This window comes from Diceros bicornis, chromosome X, assembly GCF_020826845.1.
Source record: "Diceros bicornis minor isolate mBicDic1 chromosome X, mDicBic1.mat.cur, whole genome shotgun sequence".
NCBI lineage: Eukaryota > Metazoa > Chordata > Mammalia > Perissodactyla > Rhinocerotidae > Diceros > Diceros bicornis.
The window spans coordinates 115,102,672-115,129,163 of record NC_080781.1 but is presented as its reverse complement, the minus strand read 5'-3'; positions in this window follow the sequence as shown (position 1 = coordinate 115,129,163).

Below are 26,492 nucleotides of genomic sequence, written 5' to 3'. Positions count from 1 at the left end.
AGGTAAGGAGAACTCCTCTCCCTCCCCATCAGATCAGCGATCCCTGTCCACGCGGCTCCCAGAGAGGGGGGAGGGGGGGCCCTCGGCGGGGAAACTGTAGCTCTTCAGGCTCTCTCAGCCAGTGGGAAACTCCCGCACAGAGGACTCAGAAGAGCCACAGGGCTACCATCAACATCTGAGCACCCCAGAGAGCGGATAAAGAGGGGCAAACGAGAAGCCTCCCACATCAGGGACCCAGAGGGCAAAAGAGAGCTCCCCCCTCCCTGCAAACCAGACCCTGCAGCTCAACCGACCAGACCAGACCTAGCGATCCACGGCAGACTAGACCAAGAGATCTGCGGCAGACCAGACCAAGCGATCCACGGCAGACCTGATCAAACGACCGGACCGTGGATCGCAGCGGGAAAAAAACAAAAAACAAAAAACTGCGGATCGCAGCAGAAAAACTGGGGCAAAGCACAGGGGGCTTAGACTACACAGCCCTTTACCACCAGACAGTGGCGGCAGGTGGAAATTGCAACCAGAGATTTCCAGGATGAGGAAAAACAAAACCAACACAGGAACCACAATGCAAAAATATATGAAATCACCAGACCAGAAACAAAATGACAAGCACCCAGAAACCAACCCCGAAGACACAGAAATCCATAAACTAAATGACAGAGATTTCAAAATAGCTATCATAAAAACACTCAACGAAATACGAGACAACACAGACAAACAATTCAATGAGATTAGGAGTTTCTTCACAAAAGAGATTGAAATCATAAAGAAAAACCAATCAGTGCTGATGGAGATGAAGAACACGATGGAGGAGATAAAGGAGAATCTGGAATCTTTAAAGAACAGAGCTGACAATATGGAGGAAAGAATTAGCACTTTAGAGGATAGGAATACAGATATACTCCAGATGGAAGAGGAGAAAGAACTAAGACTAAAAAGAAATGAAGAAAGACTCTGAGAAATATCTGACTCTATTAGAAAATGTAACATAAGAATTATAGGTATTCCTGAGGGAGAAGAGAGGGAAAGAGGAACAGAGAGCCTATTCAAGGAAATAATAGCTGAGAATTTCCCAAATCTGGGGAAGGAGCAGGAAATACTAGTAAGCGAAGCCAACAGGACACCTATATATATTAACAGACAAAGGCCTTCACCACGACACCTAGTGGTAAGGCTAGCCAGGGTCAATGACAAAGAAACAATATTAAGGGCAGCTAGACAAAAACAAAAAATAACATACAAAGGAACTCCCATCAGGCTCTCAGCGGATTTCTCAACAGAAACTTTACAGGTTAGAAGAGACTGGAATGATATATTCAAAATACTGAAAGGCAAAAATTTTCAGCCAAGAATACTCTATCCAGCAAAAATATCCTTCAAATATGATGGAGAAATAGTAACTCTCCCAGATAAACAAAAGCTAAGGGAGTTCATGGCCATGAGACCCCCACTACAAGAAATACTCAAGAAGGCCCTCAGGCCTGAAAAAAGAAGAGAAAGGGAACACAAAGCTTGGAGCAAGGAGAAAAGTAGGTAGACAAACTCAGAAAAATAGTAGATCTTTACCGGAATAGGTTAACAACCACTTAAATACTAAATTCAAAGATCAAAGGAAGAAACTCACCAAAAATAAATTTAACCTCATCACTGTAAACACACAGCCACAACACAAGATAGAATAAGGTATAACAAGAACAACTTAGAAGGGGAAGAGGAAAGTGATTGAATTGACTTAGTATAAGGAAATAAGAGGCCATCAGATAATGGACTATCTCATACACAAGATTTTTTGCCCAAACCTCAAGGTAACCACTAAACAAATAATCAAAACAAAACCACATATGATAAACAAAGAGAAAACTAGAAGAGTCATAAGACAGAACAACCAAACTGAATTGGCAGTCCAAAACAAATGGGACAAGAAACAAAGGAAATGCAAAAGAACCAGAAAATAAGTGACAAAACAGCAACATTAAGCCCTCATATATCAATAATTACCCTAAATGTAAATGGATTGAACTCTCCAATCAAAAGATACAGAGTGGCAGGATGGATTAAAAAGCAAGACCCAACAATATGCTGCCTGCAGGAAACACATCTTAGCACTAAAGACAAGCACAGGCTCAGAGTGAAAGGATGGAAGACAATACTCCAAGCTAATGGCAAACAAAAGAAAGCAGATGTTGCCATACTCATATCAGACAAAGTAGACTTCAAGATAAAACAGGTTAAGAAAGACAAAGAAGGGAAATATATAATGATAAAAGGGACACTCCATCAAGAAGACATATCACTTATAAATATATATGCACCCAACATAGGAGCACCAATGTACATAAAGCAACTATTAACAAACCTAAAAGGAGAAATCAACAACAACACAATAATAGTAGGGGATCTTAACACCCCACTTACAACAATGGATAGATCATCCAGACAAAAAGTCAATAAAGAAATAGTAGACTTAAATGAAAAACTGGACGAGATGGACCTAGTAGACATATACAGAGCACTCCATCCAAAAACAGCTGACTACACATTCTTCTCAAGCGCACATGGAACATTCTCTAGGATAGACCATATGTTGGGAAACAAAGCAAGCCTCAATAAATTTAAGAAGATTGAAATCATAACAAGCATCTTTTCAGACCATAAGGCTATGAAACTGGAAATCAACCATGAGAAAAAAACTGGGAAAGTGACAAAAATGTGGAGATTAAACAACATGCTACTGAACAACCAATGGATCATTGATGAAATTAAAGGAGAAATCAAAAACTATCTGGAAACAAACGAAAATGATAATATGCCATATCAAACCATATGGGATGCAGCAAAAACGGTCCTGAGAGGGAAACTCATAGCGATACAAGCCCACCTTAACAAACAAGAAAAAGCCCTAATAGGCAACCTTAAATTACACCTAACAGAACTATAAAAAGAAGAAGAAACAAAGCCCAAAGCCAGCAGAAGGAGAGAAATAATAAAAATCAGAGCATAAATAAATGAAATTGAGACTAAAAAAACAGTAGAAAGGATTAATGAAACAAAGAGTTGGTTCTTCGAGAAGATAAACAAAATCGACAAACCCTTATCCAGGCTTACTAAGAAAAAAAGAGAAAAGGCTCAAGTAAATAAAATTAGAAATGAAAGAGGAGAAATTACAACGGATACCACGGAAATACAGAGGATTATAAGAGAATACTATGAGAAATTATATGCCAACAAATTGAACAATCTAGAAGAAAAGGATAAATTCTTAGACTTATACAACCTCCCAAAATTGAACCAAGAAGAAATGGAGAATCTGAATAGAGCATTAACAAGTAAAGAGATTGAAATAGTAATCAAAAACCTCCCACAAAATAAAAGTCCAGGATCAGATGGCTTCTCCAGTGAATTTTACCAAACATTCAAAGAAGATTTAATACCCATCCTTCTCAAACTATTCCAAAAAATAGAGGAAGATGGAAGACTTCCTAACTCATTCTATGAGGCCAACATCACCCTGATACCAAAACAAACCAGACAAAGACAATACAAAGAAAGAAAATTACAGGCCAATATTGCTGATGAACATTGACGCAAAAATCCTCAACAAAATATTGGCAAACCGAATACAGCAATATATTAAAAAGATCATACACCACGATCAAGTGGGATTTATACCAGGGACGCAGGGATGGTTCAACATCCGCAAATCAATCAACGTGATACATCACATCAACAAAACAAAGAATAAAAACCACATGATCATCTCAATAGACGCAGAGAAGGCATTTGACAAGATACAACATCCATTTATGATAAAAACTCTCAATAAAATGAGAATAGAAGGAAAGTACCTCAACATAATAAAGGCCTATATGACAAACCCACAGCTAACATCATACTCAACAGGGAAAGACTGAAAACCATTCCTCTGAGAACAGGAACGAGGCAGGGCTGCCCACTCTCACCACTTCTGTTCAACATAGTACTGGAGGTTTTGGCCAGAACAATTAGGCAAGAAAAAGGAAGAAAAGGAATCCAAATAGGTAACGAAGAAGTGAAACTCTCACTATTTGCAGATGACATGATTGTATATATAGAAAACCCTAAAGAATCTGTTGGAAAACTATTAGAAACAATCAACAACTACAGCAAAGTTGCAGGGTACAAAATCAATCTACAAAAATCAGTTGCATTTCTATATGCTAATAATGAACTAACAGAAAGAGAGCTCAAAAAGATAATACCATTAATACCATTTACAATTGCATCAAAAAGAATAAAATACCTAGGAATAAATCTTACCAAGGAGGTGAAGGACCTATACAATGAGAACTACAAGACATTATTGAGGGAAATCCATGATGACATAAAGAAATGGAAAGATATCTCATGCACGTGGATTGGAAGAATAAACATAGTTAAAATGTCTGTATTACCCAAAGCAATCTACAGATTCAATGCAATCCCAATCAGAATCCCAATGACATTCTTCACAGAAATAGAAAAAAGAATACTAAAATTTATATGGGGCAACAAAAGACCCCGAATAGCTAAAGAAATCCTAAAGAAAAAGAACAAAGCAGGAGGCATCACAATCCCTGACTTCAAAACATACTACAAAGTAATAGTAATCAAAACAGAATGGTACTGGTACAAAAACAGACACACAGATCAATGGAACAGAATTGAAAGCCCAGAAATAAAACCACACATATACGGACAGCTAATTTTCGACAAAGGTGCTAAGAACATGCAATGGAGAAAGGAAAGTCTCTTCAATAAATGGTGTTGGGAAAACTGGACAGCCACATGCAAAAGAATGAAAGTGGACCATGTGCTATCGCCATTCACAAAAATTAACTCAAAATGGATCAAAGACCTGAAGGTGAGACCTGAAACTATAAAACTCATAGAAGAAAATATAGGCAACACACTATTTGACATTGGTTTTAAAGGAATCTTTTCGGATGACATGCCTACCCAGACTAGGGAAACTAAAGAAAAAATAAACAAGTGGGACTTTATCAGATTAAAGAGCTTTTATAAGACAAATGAAACCAGAATCAAGATGAACAAACAACCAACCAGCTGGGAGAGAATATTTGCAAAACATACATCTGACAAGGGGTTGATCTCCATAATATATAAAGAACTCACACAATTGAACAACAAAAAAACAAACAACCTGATCAAAAAATGGGCAGAGGAAATGAACAGACACTTCTCCAAGGAAGATATACAGATGGCCAATAGGCACATGAAAAGATGCTCAACATCACTAATCATCAGGGAAATGCAAATCAAAACAACACTAAGATACCACCTCACACCTGTTAGAATGGCTATAATCACCAACACAAAAAACAACAAATGTTGGAGAGGATGTGGAGAAACAGGAACCCTCATACACAGCTGGTGGGAATGCAAATTGGTGCAGCCTCTATGGAAAATGGTATGGAGAGTCCTCAAAGAATTAAAAATAGAGATGCCCTATGATCCAGCCATCCCACTACTGGGAATCTATCCAACACACCTGAAATCAACAATCCAAAGAGGCTTATGCACCCCTATGTTCATTGCAGCATTATTCACCATAGCCAAGAAGTGGAAGCAACCTAAGTGTCCCTCGACTGACGACTGGATTAAGAAAATGTGGTATATATCTACAATGGAATACTACTCAGCCATAAAAAAAGACAAAATCGTCCCATTTGCAACAACATGGATGGGCCTGGAGCGTATTATGTTAAGTGAAATAAGCCAGAAAGAGAAAGACAAACACTGTATGATCTCACTCATATGTGGAATATAAACCAACACATGGACAGAGAAAACTGGTCTGTGGTTACCAGGGCAGTGGGGGTGGGGGGTGGGCACAAGGGGTGAAGGGAGTCATATATGTGGTGATGGACAAACAAAAATGTACAACCCAAAATTTCACAATGTTAGAAACCATTAAAACATCAATAAAAAAAAAATAGAGATGCCCTATGATCCAACCATCCCACTACTGGGAATCTATCCAACGAACCTGAAATCAACAATCCAAAGAGGCTTATGCACCCCTATGTTCATTGCAGCATTATTCACCATAGCCAAGAAGTGGAAGCAACCTAAGTGTCCCTCGACTGACGATTGGATTAGGAAAATGTGGTATACAATGGACTACTACTCAGCCATAAAAAAGACAAAATCGTCCCATTTGCAACAACATGGATGGGCCTGGAGCGTATTATGTTAAGTGAAATAAGCCAGAAAGAGAAAGACAAACACTGTATGATCTCACTCATATGTGGAATATAAACCAACACATGGACAGAGAAAACTGGACTGTGGTTACCAGGGGCAGTGGGGGTGAGGGGTGGGCACAAGGGGTGAAGGGAGTCATATATATGGTGATGGACAAACAAAAATGTACAACCCAAAAATTTCACAATGTTAGAAACCATTAAAACATCAATAAAAAAAATAATCTTAATTTCCTTTCTTAACAATATCCATAACATATACAATGTATTATAGTATACATATGTTCTCAATAAGAATAGAAAGTCCTCAGAGGTTTCCTCTTGTGGCTGTCCCCTCTTCAATGATGCTCAAGCCGAGGGTAAGAAAGCAGGAACCTGTACCCTAGGAAGCCATTGCCAAAACTGCAAGAGAATAGGTATAGCTTGAAAACAGAGCAGTGATTTCTGTTTTGCCATTTCTTGAATTTTCTTCTGTCTAAATGAACTCGATTTTACAATAGTTTACATAAAATAAAAAGCATTCATTTTAATTGTACAGTTCAATGAATTTTGACAAATGTATATACCGATTAACCAGCACCACTATTAAGAATATTTACATCACTGCTCCCCCCCCCCAAAAAAAACCTCTCCTTCCCATTTTGCAGTCAATCATTCCTTCCCCTCATTCAAATCACTAGCCCTAAGCAACCACTGATCAGATTCCCCTCATCAAAGATTAGCTTGGTGTTCCAGAATTTCACATGAATGAAATCATAGAGTATTATTTTCTGTCTGGCTTCTTTCATTCAGCATGTTTCTGAGATTTATCTATGTTTTTGACATATCAGGAGTTTGTTCCTTTTTATTAATAAGTAGTATTCCATTGTATTCATATACCACAATCTATTTATCCATTCACTTATTGATCGATCTTTAGGTCATTTCAGGTTGTGGGCTATTATGAACAAAGTTGCTATTAAAATTTGAGTATAAGTCATTTTGTGGACATATGTTTTCCTTTCTGTTGGATAAATAAATATCTAGGAATAGAACAGCTGGGTCATACGGTAGGCATATGTTTAACTTTATGAGAAGCTATCAGGCTGATTTCCAAAGTGGTTATGCTGTTTTATACACCCGCTAACAACATATGAGATTCCTGGCTGCTCCACATCCTCGCTAACATTTGTCAGTCTTAATTTTAGCCATTCTGGCAGATGTGAAGTGGTATCACTTTGTGGTTATCATTTGTAGTCCCCTAATGATTAATGATGTTGAGAATCTTTCATGTGCTTAGTTGCAATTCATATATCTTCTTTGGTGAAGTGTCTGTTCAAATATTTCTCCCCAATTATATTGAGTTGTTTTTCTTCTTAGTATTTTGTTGTAAAAGTGCTTATTTTTTTTTTTTTACATATTATGAATACTAGTTCTTTGTCAATTATATAGAGAGACTCTTTTGTTCCAGTCTGGAGCTTGCCTTTCCATTTTCTTTTATAATTTTTTATTTATTTTATTTTTCCCCAAAGCCCCAGTAGATAGTTGTATGTCATAGCTGCACATCCTTCTAGTTGCTGTATGTGGGACGCGGCCTCAGCAGGGCCGGAGAAGCGGGTGCGCACCTGGGATCCGAACCTGGGCCGCCAGTAGCCGAGCGCGCGCACCTAACCGCTAAGCCACGGGGCCAGCCCTTCCATTTTCTTAATATCATATTTCAAAGAGCAGAAGTTTTCATTTTGACAAAATCCAACTTATCTTTTTTTTTTAATTTTATATTTGGTGCTTTGTGCCCTCTAAGAAATTTTTGCCTATTTCAAAGTCCCAAAGATTTTCTCCTACAGTTTCATTTAGATGATTGGTACTCTTAGTTTTTTCAGTTAGGCCTATGATCCACTTTGAATTTAGTTTTGTATACGGTATGAAGTAAAGGTCAAGGTTCATTTTTTTTCATACGGATATTCAGTTAATTTAGAACCATTAGCTTATTGAAAAGACTACCCTTTCCCTCACTGAATTATCTTGATAATTTTGTTGAAAAGCAATTCAACGTATATGTGTAGGTTTTTTTTCTAGACTCTTTTGTGTTTCCTGGATTGATACGATCTATACATCATCATCTTTAAAACTGTAGCTTTAGAGTAAGTTTTGAAACCAGATAGTGTGAGTCCACTAAATTTATCACTCTTTTTCAAAATTGTTTTGGCTAATGTAATTCCTTTGCATTTCCGCATTAATTTTAGAATCAATTATCAATTTATCAATAAAATCTGCTTGGAATTTATTTGGGATTCTATGGAATCTATACATTAGTTTGGGGAGAATTGACATGTTTACAATATTGAGATTTGCAATCCTTATACATGGTATACAGCTCTATTTATTTAGAATTTCTTTAATTTCTCTCAGCAGTGATTTTTGTTGTTTTGTTGTTGTTGTTGTTGTTGTGTGTTTTTTGTAGACACCATTTACCAAGTAGAGGAAGTTTCTTCCTATTCCTAACTTCCTGGAAGTTCTTATCAGGAACAAGTGTTGAATTTTGTCAAATTCATTTTCTGCATCCATAGGGATACTTTTATTCTCCTTTATTCTGTTATTATGATGATATATAATTGATTTTAAAATATCAAACCAGGCTTACATTCCTGGGATAAACCCAATTAGTCATGATGTATTATCCCTGTAAATACCGCTTCAGCTACATCCCCAAAATTTTGATATGTTGTATTTTCATTTGCCTTCAGTTCAAACTTTAATTCCCCTGTGATTTCTTCTTTAAACCATGAGTTATTTAAAGACTTGTTCTTTCATATCTAAATATTTGGGGATTTTCCTAGTATATTTCTCTTATTGATTTCTAATTTAATTTCTGTGATCAGAAAACAAAGTCTGTACAATTTCAATCCTTTGAAATTTACGAAGACTTTCTTTATTGCCAACCATATTATATATCTTGATGACTGTTCCATATGCACTTGAATACAATGTACATTTTGCTTTTGGGAGTGTAGTGTTTTGTAAACGTCAATTAAGTCAACTTGATTATTAGTGTTTTTCAAGTATTCTATCTTTACTTATTTAGTATTGTTATGTCTTCCTGATGAATTGATTCTTTGATCATTATGAACTGTATCTCTTTGTCTTTGATAATATTCTTTACCTTTAAGTCTATTCTGTCTGGTATTAATATAGCACTCCAGATTTCATAGGATTTCTCATCATAGTCTTTGCCATTATGTTTTTTTCCACTTTTAATGTCAGCCTGAATCTTTGTATTTAAATTATATTTCTTGTAGGCAGCATATAATTGAGTTTTGCTTTTTTATCTAATCTGACAATACCTGATTTTTAATTGAAGCATTTATAACATTTACATTTCATCTAATTATTTTGGTTCTGTAGATTTTTAATCAGGAAATTTTTGGCCATTATTTTTTCAGCTGACTCCTCCTTCTGTAACTCTAATTACGTGTAGGATAACCTCTTAATATGGTCAAACAGGATACTGAGGCTTTGTTGATATTTTCATATCTTTTTTCTTTGCCCTTCAGTTTAGATAATTTTTATTTCTGAGTCTTCAACTTCATTGATCTTTTCTTCTGCAGTGTCTAATCTGCTATTAAGCCAATACAGTGAATTTTACTTTTCAGTTGTTATTTTTTGAGCTCTAGAAGTTTCACTTTTATTCTTTTTATATCTTCCACCACTCACTTCATTGTGTTAATATTTTCCTTTAACTTCATGAGCATATTTATAATAGATGTTTTAAAGTCATTGTCTGCTAATTCCATCATGTTAGTGCTTTCTGGATCTGTTTATATTGACTGATTTTTCTCCTGGTTTTGAGTCACAATTTTCAGTTTCTTTGCATTTCTAGTAATTTTTATTGGATGCTGTACATTATGAATGTTATATTTTTGAGTGCCTGAATTTTGTTTTGGGAGGCAGCGAATTTACTTGTAGATCACCTTAGTTTTTTTTGATTGATTGATTTTTTTTTTTTTTTGTGAGGAAGATCTGCCCTGAGCTAATATCTGCCAATCCTCTTCTTTTTGCTGATGAAGAATGGCCCTGGGCTAGCATCCCTGTCCATCCTCCTCCACTTTATATGGGATGCCGCCACAGGATGGCCTGCCAAGCAGCACGTTGGCGCGCGCCCAGGATCTGAACCAGTGAACCCCAGGCTGCCGCAGCAGAGCGCACGCACTTAACTGCTTTCGCCACCAGGCCGACCCCTGATTGATTGATTTTAAGATTTGTTAGGGCAAGTCTGGGGTAGTTTCTACTCTATGGCTAGCTTAGCCCTACCAATGTTTGACCATTCTTGAATCCCTACTGAATTCCTAGGGTGTTCAATGAATTCTCTCGAATCTGGCTGGTCATAAAGTAAATATTTAACAGCTGTAGGTTATCTCTGGGAATCATTCAGCTTAAAGCTCCCCCACAATTGATCCTTGCCCAACTTCATGGATATTTACCCCACAATGCACAGCTTTGTATTAAGTAAAAAAGTTAAGGGGGTATGCCAATCTTCATAACAGCATTGTTCACAATAGCCAAAAGGTAGAAACAACCCAAATGTCTATCAACAAATGAATGTATAAACAAAATGTGGCATATAAAAACAATGGAATACTATTCAGCCATAAAAAGAAATGAAATTTTGATATATAATGCAACGTGGATGGACCTTGAAAACATTATGATTAATGAAATAAGCCGGATACAGAAGAACAAACGTTGTATGATTCTACTTATATGAGGCACCTAGAGTAGGCAAATTTATAAAGACTGAAAGCAGAATAGAAGTTAGGAGGTGCTGGGGGGTGGTGGGAGGGGGCATTATTGTTATTGGTACAGAGTTTATGTTGGATAATGAAAAAAGTTTTGGGTATAGATAGTGGTGGTGAGAATATAGCATTGTGAATATATTTAATGCCACTGAATTGTACACTTACAAATGGTAAAAATAATAAATAGTATGCTATGTATGTTTTACCACAATAAAAAAATAATTTACAAAGAAGTGAGATACAGAGAAATATTATGTTTCTACTTTCTTATTTTTTAGGTAACATTAAATTAATATGTATGTTTCATAATAAAAATATACTTTTGCTCTAAAAATAAAAACTTAAGGAGACCCCCCCCAAGCAGATTTCTAAAGCACTTTTTTCTGTGTAGCTTCCTCCTCTCCAGTATTCTTCCTTGCAAATTCCCCTACTATGGATTCCAAAACTCTGATAGCTGTCTCTTTGAATCATTGAGATGGACATGTTCTTCTTGGGTACACCTCCCAGTGCCACTCTCTGGAAAGTGCCCCCAGGCAGCAAGTCAAAGCAGTCATAGGGCTCAGATCCTTTTTTTTCCATCTCTCAAAGATCAATCATGAGCTCCTGTATTAGTCTGCTAGGGCTATGATAACAAAATACCACTGACTGGGTGGCTTAAACAATAGAAATTTAGTTTCTCACAGTTCTGGAGGCTAGGAGTCCAAGATCAAGGCGTCAGCAGTTTTAGTTTCTCCTGAGGCCTTTCTCCTTGGCTTACAGATGGCTACCTTTTCACTCTATCCTCACATGAACTTTTCTGCATGTACACACATCCCTGGTGTCGCTTTTGTGTGTCTAAATTTCGTCTTCTTTATAAGGACATTAGTTAGATTGCATTATGTCCCACCCTAAGGACCTCATTTTAATTTGATGACCTCTTTAAAGAGCTCATCTCCAAATATGGTTACATTCTGTGCTACTAGGTGTAAGGACTTCAACATAGGAATGGAGGGGACACAATTCAGTCTATAATAGCTCCCTATTGTAGAGTGTCTGAAAATATTTTCACATTATTTGTTTATTTTTCTAATGTTTACAGCAGGAAGGCAAACTTGGTACCAGTAAGCTTGCAGAGTTTTGTTTTGTTTTGTTTTTGAGTAAGATTGACCCTGCACTAACATCTGTTGCCCATCTTCCTCCTTTTTTATTTTTTCTCTCCAAAGCCCCAGTACATAGTTGAGTATCATAGTTGTAGAGTTGTAGCTCTTCTATATGGGACACCACCACAGCATGGCGTGATGAGCAGTGAATAGGTCCTCAACCAGGATCCGAAGCGGCGAACCCCGGGACACTGAAGCAGAATGCATGAACTGAACTGCTACACCACCGGGCCAGCCGCTTGCAGGGTTTTTCTAATTAAACATTTTATTTCCAGATTATTGCAGATTCACATACAGTTGTAGGAAATAATACAGAGAGACATCCATGTACCATTTAACCTGATTCCTTTGATGGTAAAGTCTTACAGAATTATAGTACAATATAACAACCAAGGTACTGATATAGATACGGTCAAAATATAGAACATTTCCATCACCAGAAGGATCCCTCATGCTGCCTTTTTGTAGCCACATCCAGTTCTCTTTCCTCCAATTCCTCCTAAACCATGTTAACCACTAATCTGTTCTCCATTAGTATAGTTTTATCGTACCAAGGATGTTATACAAATGGAGTCATCCACTGTATAAGTCTTTCGCATTGGCTTTTTGCACACAGCATAATTCTTGAGAGATTCATCAAGATTGTAGCATGAATCAATATTTCTTTCTTATATAGCTGAGTAGTAGCCCATGGTATGAATGTACCACAGTTTGTATAACCATTCACCTATCGAAGAGCATCTGGATCATTTCCAGTTTAGGGCTATTATAAATACGCCTACTATAAATATTCGTGTACAGATTTTGTGTAAACATAATTTTTCATTTTGATGGAATAAATGCCCAGCAGTGAAATTGCTGTGCTGTATGGAAAGCACATGTTTAGTTTTGTAAAAAGTGCCAACTTCTTTTCCAGAGTGCCTGAACTATTGCACATCCTCACCAGCAATGTATGAGTGACCAGTTTCTCCACATTCTTGCCAGCATTTGGGGTTGTGATTTTTAAATTATGGCTGTTATGATAAGTGTCTAATAATATCACATTGTGGTTTTAATTTGTGTTTCTTAATAGCTAATGAGACTGAAGATCTTTTCATATCCTTATTTGTCATATGTATATCTTCTTAGGTGAAATGTCTCTTTATGTCTTTTGCCCATTTGCTATCTAGATTTTTTGAGGGTTATTGCTGTTGAGTTTTGATAGTTCTTTATAGATTCTAGACACTCATCTTTGTTGGATATGTGGCTTGCAGATGTTCTCTTTCAGTTCTGTAGCTTCTCTTTTCATCTTAAAAGGGTCTTTTACAGAGTGAAAGTTTCTAATTTTGATGAAGACCCATTTATCAACTTTTTCTCTATGGGTTATGAATTTGATATCAAGTTTAAGAACTCTCTCCTAGTCCTAGATTCCAAAAATTTTCTATTGTTTTTTTCAAAAAGTTTTATAGTTTTACATTTGACATTTAAGTCTGTGATCCACTTTGAGTTAAATTTTGTAGAAGATGCGCAGTTTAGGTTGAGGTCCATTTTTTGCCACTATTTGTTGAAAAGGCTATCCTTTGCCCATTTAATCTGTTTTTTACCTATGCCAAAACTCTTTTGATGATACTTGTATAACTGTATTTCTGAGTTCTCTATTCGGTACCCTTGATCTATATGTCTATCCCTCCACAATTATCACACAGTCTTGATTACTGTGGCTATATAATAACTTTTGAAAGCAGGTAGACTAATCCCTCCCACCATATTCTTCTTTTTCAAAGTCATTTCAGCTATTCTAGTTCCTTTCTTTTTTAATATAAATTTTAGAATAATCTTGTCTATATCTACAAAAATAATCTTGATAGTATTTTGATAGGAATTTCATTAAACATGTACATCAATTTGGAGAGAATTGACATTTTTACTATGTTGGCTCTTCCAAACTATGAACATGGTTTATCTCTCCTTTTATTTAGATCTTATTTGATTACTTTCATCATTGTTGTGTACTTTTCAGTATACAAGTCTTATACATGTTTTGATCCATTTATTCTTATTTTGTTTTTTGAATAACTATAAATGGTATTGTTTTTAATTTTGATATCTACATGTTTCTTGCTAGTATATAGAAATACAATTCATTTTTGTATGTTTATCTGGTATCTTCTGACCTTGCTGAACTCCCTTATTATTTCTAGGAGGTTTTATTGTAGATTCATTGGGATTTTCTACATAGTCAATCATATCATCCAAAAATAGGGACGACTTTATTTGTTCCTTTCTAATATGTATGCCTTTTATTTCCTTACGCACTGGCTAGATTATTCAGCATTATGTGGAATAAGAATAGTGAGAGCAGACATCTTTGCCTTCATTCTGAACTTAAGAGGGAAAACGTTAGTCTTTCACCAATGAGTAAAATGTTAGCTATAGGTTTTGCTAAATACTCTTTATCAAGTTGAGGAAGTTCCTGTCACTTCTTATTTTTCTGAGAGTTTTTATCATGAGTGGGTGATGAATTTTGTCAAGTGATTTTTCTGCATGAATTGGTATTATCATGTGATTTTTCTTCTTTAGCCTGTTAGTATGGTGAACTGATTACACTGCATGATTTTCAAATATTGAACCATCCTTGCATCACTGGAATAAATCCCACTTGGTCATGGTGTATAATTCATTTTGTATATTGCTGAATTCTATTTGCTAATATTTAATTAAGTCTTTTATGTCTATACTCATTAGGGATATTGCTGTGTACTTTTCTTTTCTGGTACTGTCTTTTTCTGGGTTTGACATCAGAGTAATACAAGCTTCATAAAATGAATTGGGAAGTGTTCTCTCCTCTTCTATTTTTTTGGAAGAGACTGTCTTGAATTGGTGTTTTTTTCCTCCTTTAAACATCTGGTACAATACACCAATGATACAATCTGGGCCTGGAAATTTCTTTTTGGTAGTGTTTTAATTATGAATTTAGTTTCCTTAGATATTATAGGATTATTCTTTATTTAATGTTGGGTGAGTTGTAGTAAATGTGTTTTTTGAGGAACTGGTCCATTTCATCAAATTTATTTGATATCAAATTTATGTCTATAGAGTTGTCTGTAGTGTTCCCATATTGTTCTTTTGATATCTTCTGGGTTTGCAATAATATGCCATTTCATTCCTGTTATTGATAATTTCTGTCTTCTCTCTTTTTTCTTTGTCAGTCTTGACAAAGGTTTGTCAATCTTATTTTTTTTAAGAACCAGCTCTTTGCTTCATTGATTTAGTCTATTGTTTTGTTCTTCTGTTTTCAGTTTTACTGATTTCTGCTCTTATCTTTGTTGTTTCTTCCCTTCTGCTCTCTTTGGGTTTGGTTTGCTCTTCTTTTACTAGGATCTTGAGATAGAAGCTCAGATTATAGATTTGAGACTTATTCTTCTGTGCATTCCATGCTTTAAAGTTCCCTCTCAGCACCACTTTATCTATGTTCTACATATAATAACATATTGTTTTTTCATTTTTATTCAGTTCAGTGTACTTTTATTGTTTCCACTGGAGATTTCCTCTTTGATCCATTGATAATTTAGAATTGTGTTGTTTAGTTTCCAAATGTTTGGAACTTTTCCTGTTATCTTTCTATTGCTAATTTCTGGTTAGATTCCATTGTGTTTGGAGAACACCTTCCGTTTGACTTCAATTCGTTTAAATTTGTTAATTTTCTTTAATGGCCCAGGAAGTATGGCCTATCTTGGTACATGTTCCATAGGCACTTGAAAAGAATGTGTATTCTGATGTTTTTGGATAGAGTGGTCTCTAAATGTCAATCAGATCTTGTTGGTTGTTAGTATCATTGAGTTCTCCAATGTTTTTGCTTATTTTCTGTTTGTTCTATCAATTGTTTAGAGAAGAATATTGAAGACTACAACCTCTTGTTTGTTTGTCTATCTAGACAAACAGACAAAATTGTCTATTTCTCCTTTCAGTTTGATCAATTTTTGCCACACATATTTTTTAGCTGTTTTCGAGCACATACATTTAGGATTGCTAGGTTTTCTTGGTGGATTAACCCTTCTATCAGATGTTAATACGGTCACTCCTGCTTTGCTTGGATTAATGTTTGTATGATATGTTATTTTTCCATTCTTTGACTTTCAATATGCCTATACCATTATTTTTGAAGTTGCTTTCTTGAAGACAGTATATAATTGCATAATTGTTAAACCTAGTTTTCCAATCTTTTAATTGATGTCTTTAGACTATTTATATATTGATATGTGAGGACTTAGAGCTGCCATTATATTTTTTATTTTCTCTTGGTTCTCTCTGTTTTTATTCTGTTTTGTTTTGCCTGCCTTCCTGTGGGTTACTTGAAAACTTTTTAGAATTACATTTGGATTTATCTATAGTGTCTTTTAGTGTCTCTTTGTATAACATTTGCAGTGGTTGCTCTAGGTATTAAAATATATATACATAACATCACAGTCTACTGGTGTTATTTTACCAGTTCAAGTAAAGTATAGAAACCTTAATTCTCTTTACCTCCCCTTAATCTCTTACATTATAATTATCTCAAGTATTTTCTTGACATACATTTAGAACTGCATCAGACAGTGTTATAATTTTCCATCAACTGAAAAACATAATTTAGAAAATTCACGAGTGGAAGGAAAGGCTATTGTATTTACCCACCACTTCCCTGATGTTTGAAGTTTCCTTCTTTTATCATTTCCTTTCTGTTTAGAAAAGTTCCTTTAGCCATTCTTTTAGGGTATGTCTGCTGGTGCAATATCCTCTTAATTTTCCTTCATATGAAAACATCGTGATTTCCCCTTCATTCCTGAAAGATACCTTGGAGGATATAAGATTCTGGATTGACAGTTATTTTCTTTCGGCACATGAAAAAATATTGTACCACTTCCTTTTGACCTCCATGGTTTGTGATGAGAAATTCAGTCATTCAAATTGCATTTCTACCAAAGCCTGGTTGTTTTCAAGACTTTGTCTTTATTTTGAGAAATTTAATTATAATTTGCCTTAGTGTGGATTTCTTTATATTTATCTTCTTTGGGACTCACTCAGCTTCCCAAAAATGTAGGTTTTTATCTTTTGCCAAATTTGGAAAAATTTCAGACACTATCCTTTCAAATATATTTTAGTCCTGACCTCTTCCTCTCCTCTTTCCAAGACTCCAATTATGTGAACGTCCTATCTTTTGTTATAATCCCACAGGTACCTGCGGTTCTGTTCATTTTTTGTCTATTTCCTCTCTGTTGTTTAGATTAGGCAATTTCTACTGCTCTGTATTCCAATTCACTGATTCTTTCTTCTGTTCCTTCCATTCTGTCACTGAGTCCATCCACTGAGTTTTGTTAATTTCAGTTACTATATTTTTCAGTTCTAAAATTTCCATTTGCTTCTTCTTTATATCTTCTCTTTCTTGTTGGAGATTTTCTATTTCTTTGCTGAGGCTCTCTATTTTCTCATTTGTTTCAAGCACATTTGTAATTACTCATTGAAGCATTTTTATTATGGTTGTTTAAAATCTGTCAGATAATTCTAACATCTCTGTTATCTTGGTGTTGGTATTTATTGATAGAATTTTTAGTTAAGATTGTTATCTTCCTTATTCTTCACATAATTTTTATTGTAATATGGACACTTTGTGTCTTACATTGAGACGTATCTTTTTAAAATACTCAGTTTTAGTTGGCTTCATCTGACATTGCTCCATCAATGCAAGGGGAGGTCATTGTTGTCTTGTTATTACCAGTTGGAGGTAGAAGTCCAGGTTCTTTCCTCAGCCTGCATTGACACCCAGGGTAGAGGAAGCTCTTCATTATTACTGGGCAGTTGTGGGAGTTTCTTATATGATCTCCACTGAAATCACAGTGGGGGTGGCCTCATTACTGCTAGGTAATGGTGAATGTCCTAGACCTTTTATGACATCACCACAGTGGGGAGGGGCTAGAGTACCTAGTTACTGTTGGTGGGGTTGGAAGTTTAGGCTTCCCACATTGTTTCCATTGACACTATGGGGAGGAGCTTATTACTTCCCAGCAGTGATGAAAGTCCCACGTTGCTACTTGACCTTCTCTGATGTTATCCTGGCACAGGTGTTCAAGGGCCTCATTATAGCTTTGTGAGGGTAGAAGTCTGGGCTTTCCACTCAACCTCTACTGCCATGGATGGGGGTAGAGACCAAATATCCTGGCCATTTTCCTTCCATCTCTCTCTCTTCAATCAAAATTAATTTTCCCAGTGCTATTTTTTAGCAGGGGGGAGGGTGAGGAGTGCTTTGCTTTCCTTAGGAATATCTGGTAAACTATCTGAGGTACTACCAGGTACCTTATCTACAAAATGAGAATAATGATAGTATCTAGCTTATGTGGTCTATGTCACGATTAAATGAGACAGTGGCTATAAAACCACTTTTTAAAAGTGTATTTTAAGAGCAATCTTAAGAATATTAAACAAAAGCATTCGTTATGATAGAAATTTCAGCATAACTTCTGTAGCTAAGACTTTTTTTAGGTATGCCCCACTTGGCATTCTTCAAATAATACCATAGTGGTATTATTCCCTCTGTCTATGCCCAGGAATGTACATGATGATGACTCAAAGGAAAAATACACTGAAATATTTGTTGCCATACTAGGTCGTAACCCTGGTTTATCCATCTCAATATTCTATTACTAAGAAGTTTTCATTCATTCAACAAGTTTAGCATCTACTATGTGCCCATTATTGTTTTAGAAACTGAAGAGATATCAGTGAAAAATATAGACCAAAACAAGCAAACAAAAAAACAAACCCTGTCTACACTTTGGTTTTCATGCCTGATATCAAGTTTCAACTTTCTAAAGTGGCTGCATCTAGCTCTAGTGTTCATAGATTTATCTGAACTGTGTTTGAATATGTTCATATTTCTTGCCATGTTACTTCTTGGCATATGTACCATTCACCTACTATCTGCTAGTTAACTATATTTTCCTAAATTTACTTGTTAAAATATGTTAGCACATTGAGAATTGGTATACAAGTCTATGTTAACCTTATCTATGTATTCATTATTTTTTAGGTGTCAACTACATATCATTTCATCTTCTGCTGTTCCAAATTGGAAAGTCCTAGTTTTCTATTTATTTGTGTGCAGTCCACATCAACCTCCCCATCATCTTAATGACACTTTTATAGACCTTCTCTAGTTCCAAATATCCTAACAGATATGCAGTAATCAGAACATAAACAGAATTGTAGGTGCAGATGTACCATAATTTTAACTAAATTAGGGCAGGATCTTTCCTATGAGATTTTCAATATGTGTTTTTCCTGTTTATTTTTTTAAACATTGTATGATGTAAATTTGCAAACATATAAAAAAGTTGAAAGAATTGTACAGCGAACACTTGCATATCATCCACCCAGATTCTACTATTAACATTTTATTATATTTGTTCTATTATGCATCTATCCATATGTCCAACCCTCTATCCAACTATAAATCCAACTCATTTACCTAAACTTTAAAAATAAAGACATCAGTATATGTTCCCTTAAATATTTTATCATGTATATTATTAACTAGAATTCTATATTTGTTTATATTTTATTTTCTTTTAAGGTAAAATTAACAAGCAATGGGATGCACAAATGTTAAATACACATTGGCTGAAGTTTGAAAAATGAATATATTTGCACAACCCAAACTCTTATAAAAATATAAAACATTACCATCACCCCAGTAAGGTCCCTAATAACCCTTCCCAGTCAATTCCTGATACCACATACAAGAGGAAACCATTAGGTTGCCTGTCTAGAACTTCGTATACATAAGTCATACTGATTCATCCATGTTGTTACTTGTATCAGGAGTTAATTCTTTTTTTCTTTGTTTTTGTGTATCTTTTCCCCCAGTTATATTGAGATATAATTGACATATAACACTGTATAAGTTTAAGGTGTACAACATAATGATTTGATATATGTATATATTGCTAAATGATTACCACAATAAATTTTCTTAGTATCCATCACCTCACGTAGTTGCAACTTTTTTTCCTTGTGATAAGGACTTTTAAGATCTTACTCTCCTAGCAACTTTCAAGCATACAATACAGTATTGTTAACTATAGCTACCATGCTGTACATTACATCCCCAGAACTTATTTATCTTATAACTTTGTACCCTTTGACTCCCTTCACCAATTTTCCTCATCCCCTCCCCTCCCCTCTGGCAACCACCAACCTGTTCTCTGTTTCTATGAGTTTGGTGTTTTTTAGGTTCCACATATAAGTGAGACCATACAGTATTTGTCTTTCTCTGTCTGACTTATTTCACTTAGTATAATGCCCTCAAGGTCCATCCATGTTGTTGCAAATGCCAAGATTTCCTATTTATAGCTGAATAATATTCCATTATTTATATATTTTTTCTTTATCCATTCATCTGTCAATGGACACATAGGTTGTTTCCATGTCTTGGTTATTGTAAAAAATTCTGCGATAAACATGGGGATGCAGATATCTCTTTGAAAAAGTGATTTCATTTCCTTCAGATGTATACCCGGAAGTAGAATTCCTAGATCATATGGTGGTTCTATTTCTAACTATTTGAGAAACCTCCATACTGTTTTCCATAGTGGCTGTACCAATTTACATTCCCTCCAACAGTGTACAAGGATTCCCTTTTCTCCACATCCTTGCTAATAATTATCTCTTGTCTTTTTGATAATAGCTATTGTAACACGTGTGAGGTGACATCTCATTGTGGTTTTGACTTGCATTTCCATGATGATTAGTGGTGTTGAGTACCTTTTCATGTACCTGTTGGCCATTTGAATATCTTCTTCAGAAAAATGTCCACTCAGGTTTTTCCCCCTTATTTTTTTTGTTGGTTTTTTTTTTTGGTGAGGAAGATTGTCCCTGAGCTAACATCTGTGCCAATCTTCCTCTATTTTTTATGTGCGGGTTACCACCACAGCATAGCTTGATGAGCGGTGTGTAAGTCTGTGCCCAGGGTCCAAACCCACAAACCCCCGGTCGCTGAAGCAGAGTACATGAACTTAAACCACTATGCCACTGGGCTGGCCCCTTGCCTCTTTTTTAATTGGATTATTTTTGTTGTTGTTATTGAGTTGTATGAATTCCTTATATATTTTGGATATTAACCCCTTATCAGAAGTGTGGTTTGCAAATATTTTCTCCCATTCTGTAGGCTGCCCTTTCATTTCATTGATCATTTCTTTTGCTGTGCATAAGTTTTTTACTTTGATATAGTCCAACCTGTTTATTTTTTATTTTGTTGCTTGTGCTTTAGGTGTCATAAAAAAATAATTGCCAAGATTAATGTCAAAGAGCTTTTACCCTACGTTTCCTTCTAGGGGTTGTATGGTTTTGGGTCTTAAATTTAAGTCTTTAATCCATTTCAAGTTACTTTTTGTGAGTGGTATTAGATAGAGGTCTAGTTTCATTCTTTTGCATGTGAATATCTAACTTTCCCAGCCCCACTTATTGAAGAGACTATCTTTTCTCCATTGAGTATTCTTGGCTCCCTTGTCAAATATTAGTAAACTGTATATGCGTGGGTTTATTTCTGGGCTATCAATTCTGTTCCATTTGTTTATGTGTCTCTTTTTATCCAGTACCATACTGTTTTGATTACTATATCTTTGTAATATAGTTTGAAACAAGGAACTGTGATGTCTCTAGCTTTGTTCTTCTTTCTCAGGATTGCTTTAGCTGTTTGGAGTTTTTTGTGGTTCTAAATAAATTTTAGGATTTTTTTTTTCTATTTCTGTAAAAAGTGTCATTGGACTCTTGATAGGGATTGCATTGAATCTATAGATGATTTTGGGTAGTATGGACATTTTAACAATATTAATTATTGCAATCTATGAACATGGGATATCTTTCCATTTATTTGTATCTTGTTCATTTTCTTTCATCAAGGTCTTATAGTTTTCAGTGTAGAGATCTTTCACCCCCTTGGTTAAATTTATTCCTAAGCATTTTATTATTTTTGATGCTATTGTAAATGTGATTATTTTCTTTATTTCTTTTTCAGATAATTTGTTGTTAGAAACACTACTGAATTTTGTATGTTGATTTTGTATCTTGCATCTTGACTGAAACCATTGATTATATCTAACAGTTTTTTGGTGGAGTCAGGATTTTCTATACATAAAATCATGTCATCTACAAATAGAAACAATTTTACTTCTCCTTTCCAATTCTGATGGCTTTTATTTCTTTTTCTTGCCTGATTGCTCTGGCTAGTACTATATACTAGTAACTTCTAGTACTATGTTAAATAAGAGTGGTGACAGTGGGCACTCGTGTCTTGTTCCTGATATTAAAGGAAAAGCTTTCAACTTTTCACTATTCAGTATGATGTTAGCTGTGGGCTTGTCATATATGGCCTTTATTATACTGAGGTAGGCTCCTTCTATAACCAATTTGTTGAAAGTTTTTATCATGAATGGATAAGGAGTTAATTTTTTGTTGTTGCTGAGCAGCATTTCTATTATATGACTACACCATAGTTTGTTTATCCATTCACCTAATGATGGACATTTGGGGTTTTTCCAGTTTAGTTGAAAGTTTTATAAATAAAGTTTACATGAATTTTCTTGTATAAGTCTTTACATGAACATGTTTTTTCATTTCTCTTATGTAAATATCTAGCAGTGGAATTCCTGGGTCACACGTTTGGCTTTTTAAGAAATTGCCAGACCCTTTTGCAAAGGTTTGTACCATTTTTACACTCTGACCACAGTGGATAAGAATTATGATTGCCTCACATCTTTGCCAACATTTGGTTTTGTAAATCTTTTTAATTTTAGTCACAGTGCAACATGTATAGTAATCCTGTATCCTTTGGAATGGTGCCAAGCATTGGCTAGTCTTTTTGACTACAGCATCATGTGAACATGTTATGCTTAGAAAACATTCTACAATGAATCCAAAAATACTTTTAAATGGTAACTATTATCTCACAGCATCTTAGAGAGCTAGATAAGTTGATATTATAATAATTACTTCTATATATATTATAATTATATAGTAATGATAATAATATTACTGGTCACACAAACTTGTAACATCATTTCACATTTTATCTCTTGTTTGGCTCTTGGCAACTGAGAGAAGCTTACAAAATAGGTTAAAAAGTTGTTATAGGAGTATGAATCCCTGGCTTCAGTGTGAGTTGGTCATCTTCAATTTGATGGTTACATCTGTGCATTAGTTAGCAGATCCCATATAATCAATTTAAACATGAAAGATAATGATTCATTCTCTTATTATATAAAAGACCTTTAAATAAACAAAAATCAATTAACATCAAAATACAAAAATTGGGGAACAACATGTGTAGGCTATTTACAAAAGAAAAATATATATTGCCAAAAATATGAGATGGTAATATATATAATAATATAATAACATATATTGCAATATATGACATATATATTGCAATAACATATACTGCAATATATATTTTTATGTATTTAATTATTTAATATATATAACAAATTAGTGATATACAGATTGATGATGACAGTGCAGGGAATCCAGTGCTTCTACACATTATTGATGAAAGTGCATATTAGTAAAATAATGGTGAAGTTTATTTGGGCAATACATATATCAAAATTTAAAATGTAAAATATACATAAATTTTGCCCCAGATATTCCATTTCTGGAAATTTATCCTAAGAAAATAAGCAAATTCACAAATATATGTACAAGGATAATAGCTGCAGCATTGTTTATAACAATAAAAATATTTACAATAACCAAAATGCTCACAACAAGATTAGTTAAACTATGATATATTATAATACTGTGAATCACTTTTAAAAGACAAGACCATTTAAAACTGACATGTGAAGATACGCATAACATGTTATTAGGTGAAAAGAACTGGTTACAGAAGAATATGTGTAGTGTGATCCTATTTTTATGAAAAACAAAAATGTGCATATATATGTAAGTTTTATGTATGTAGAGAGAAAAGCCCAGAAGGAAAAACACTATACATTCAACAAGAAGTTGGCAATCTTTTTTTGGAAAGGGCAAATAAAAAGTGTCTTAGAATTTGCAGGACACGTGGCGTCTGTCACAACTACACAACTCTATCATCGTAGCATGAAAGCACCCATAGATAATGTGTAAATGAATGAACATGGTTGTGTTCATCAAACAAAACTTTATTTATGGACACTGAAATTTGAATTTCCTATAATATTCATGTGACAAAATATTATTTTGATTGTTTTAAATCATTTAAAGATGTAAAAAATATTTTAGTTTGTAAGCCATAAAAAATAGGAGGCCGGCCCGGCCCCATGGCATAGCAGTTAAGCTCCGCTGCTGGCGCCCGGGTTCGGATCCTGGGGCATGCACCGAGGCACTGCTTGTCAGGCCACGCTGTGGCAGCATCCCATGTAAAATAGAGGAAGATAGGCACAGATGTGAGCCCAGGGCCGGTCTTCTTCAGCAAAAAGAGGAGGATTGGCATGAATGTTAGCTCAGGGCTAATCTTCCTCACAAAAAAAAAAAAATAGGAGGCAGGCTAGATTGGCCACAGGTTTTAGTTTGCCACCTCCTGCTCAAAATTATTAGTACTTACATTATGATGTCTGATTTTTTTGGAGGGTGGGGTGAGTGAGAACACTTTTATTTTATACTTAATAAACTTTCACATTATTTAAAAATTTTAGAACAAATTTTTGTTACTTTTAATAATAATAAAAATATTTTATACTCAACAACAAAATGTTAATTTTCTGATAGGAACTAGGAGAATTCTAGAATGAATACTTCCTCCTCTTTTGTGGATAGCCATCTTATCATTGTTAATTTTTCTCACTATCCCCTAAACTAAAATAGAATTTTCCTGGGATAAATACATAGGTATAGATATAAATGATACAGATATAGATATAAATATAGATATTATTTACAGCTGAAATCATCCTTGATATAGAAACATTGAATGATTTCTCCCTAAGTTGGGAACAAGGCAAGGATGTACACTCTCACTACTTTTATTCAACAATGTAGTATTGGTTCTAGCCAGTGCAATAGGCTAGGAAAATAGCTAAAAAGGCATAGAGATTGGAAAAAAAGAAACAAAACTCTTTTTACAGACTATTTATTTATCTCTTTATTTATTTATGATCACATAGATAGAAACTCACAAATAATCTACAAAATCTAATGCTCAATGTGATGGTATTAGGAGGTGGGGCCTTTGGGAGGTGCTTAGGTCATGAGGGTGGATCCCTCATGAATAGAATTAGTGCATTTATAAAAGAGACCCCACAGAGCGCATTAGCCCTTTTCATGGACAAAGTGAGAAGTGAGCAGTCTGCAGCATGGAGGAGAACCTCCACCAGAACATGACCATCCTGGCACTCTGATCTTGGACTTCTGGCCCCCAGAGCTGTGAGAAATAAATTCCTGTTGTTGATAAGCCACCCAGTTTATGGTATTTTTGTTATAGCAGCCCAAACAGACTAAGATACAGGGTCGATGTACAAAAATTTACTATATTTCTATACACAAATAATGGAAAATAGGTAATAAAAATTTATTAAATAAAAAGTACCACTTACAATAACATCAAAAACATAAAATAATTAGGGGTATATATAACAAAATATGTGAAATATTTGTATGCTGAAAACTATGAAACATAGGTAAGAGAATTAAAGACATAAATAAATGGAGAGATCTACCATTAAAATTCAATATGTTTAGGATGTCAGTTCTTCCCCAAATGATCTATATATCCAATATAATCCCAAACAAAACCCCAGCAGGCTTTTTTAGCTAGAAATGGAAGAGCTAATGCTAAAATTTGTATGGGAAAACAAAGAACCTAGAAAAAGCAAAAAAAAAAATGATAAAGAACAAAGATAGAGAGCTTGAAGTACTAGATTTTGAAACTTATTATAAAAGTAGACTAATCAAAGTAGTGTTGTTGACATAAGGATAAACATATATATCAATGGAATACAGTAGAGAGTCCAGAAATAGACTCATATATATATGGTCAATTGCTTTTCAGCAAAATTGACATAGTACTCAATGGAGAATGGAGAGCCTTATCAATAAATTGTACTAGAAGAACTGAATATCCATATTGAAAAAAAATTCAACCCTTACCTTGCACCATCTACTAAATTTAATTCAAAATGGATCATAAACTTAAATATGAGACTTAAGACTACAAAACTTTCAGAGAAAACATAGGGGAAAATCTTTGTGGCAAAGATCTCTCAGAAAAGTTACAAAAAAATCAAATTATAAAAGAAATATTTGTTGAATTTTAAACTCCTGATCCTTGAAAGACGATGTTAAAAAAA